We start from the raw sequence: 909 nt of genomic DNA, 5'->3' as shown, positions 1-909 counted from the left end.
ACCTTTTTTTTTTTTTCTCCCCAGGTAACAAATGTTAAGAACATAATGTATATCCTTCCATGTTTTCTCCATTTGCCTAAAGGAAATTTGTTGTCCTTTCTACAGAAACAGCAAGCCACATTATTTCTCTGTAATTGCTTTTCTCACTTGATATATTCTTCTGGTCAGTAACTACAGATATCTCTCGATTTCTCCCATGCCTCTGTCTCTTTTCCATTCCCCCTGGAATGATTTCTGTATATGGTATAAGATAGAGGTCCAACTATGCATTGTACTTATATTGAATGCTGAATTGTACCATCACATTGTTAAATGAATCACTCATTTCCCCTTTCCTTCTGTTTCTCCTTGTCTTCCTTCTTTCTAACAGCTGCATACACATTACATACTTATTTACCAATATGATACAATTTATGTACCATTACATTTTTGATGGTCTTTTAAGTTATTTTCTTTTTTTTCCATCATAGCACAGCTACAATACATACTGAGGCTTTTATTTCTATAGAGTAGCTTCCCAGAAATGGGACTGCTATGTAGGTGTATATTTAATTTTAAGAGTTACTACAAAATTGCCATCCCAAATCAAAGTGATCATTTTCCAGCATCTCCTACAGCAGCACACTTTGGTATTTGCAAACCTGAATGGTGAAAAATTACATAGTATTGTCCCTTTAATTGACAAACTCAATGAGTTTTTTGTTTTTGTCTTTTACTATTTGGACTTTTTGTGATTGCTAATTCTTATCTTTTGCTCATTTTCTATCAAATAGTTGATCTTTTCCTTATAAATCTGTAGTAATTCTAAATATGTTTTCTATGTTGTGCTTATTAGTCAGTTGTAGCCCACATGTGTTATGGTTTTCTCCATTCTATCATTAATATTGACTTTATTGATATCTTCTCTTT

Source organism: Bison bison, unplaced genomic scaffold, assembly GCF_000754665.1.
Source record: "Bison bison bison isolate TAMUID 2011002044 unplaced genomic scaffold, Bison_UMD1.0 scf7180017853048, whole genome shotgun sequence".
In the NCBI taxonomy this organism is placed as follows: Eukaryota; Metazoa; Chordata; class Mammalia; order Artiodactyla; family Bovidae; genus Bison; species Bison bison.
Note: the sequence above shows the minus strand (reverse complement) of the source record.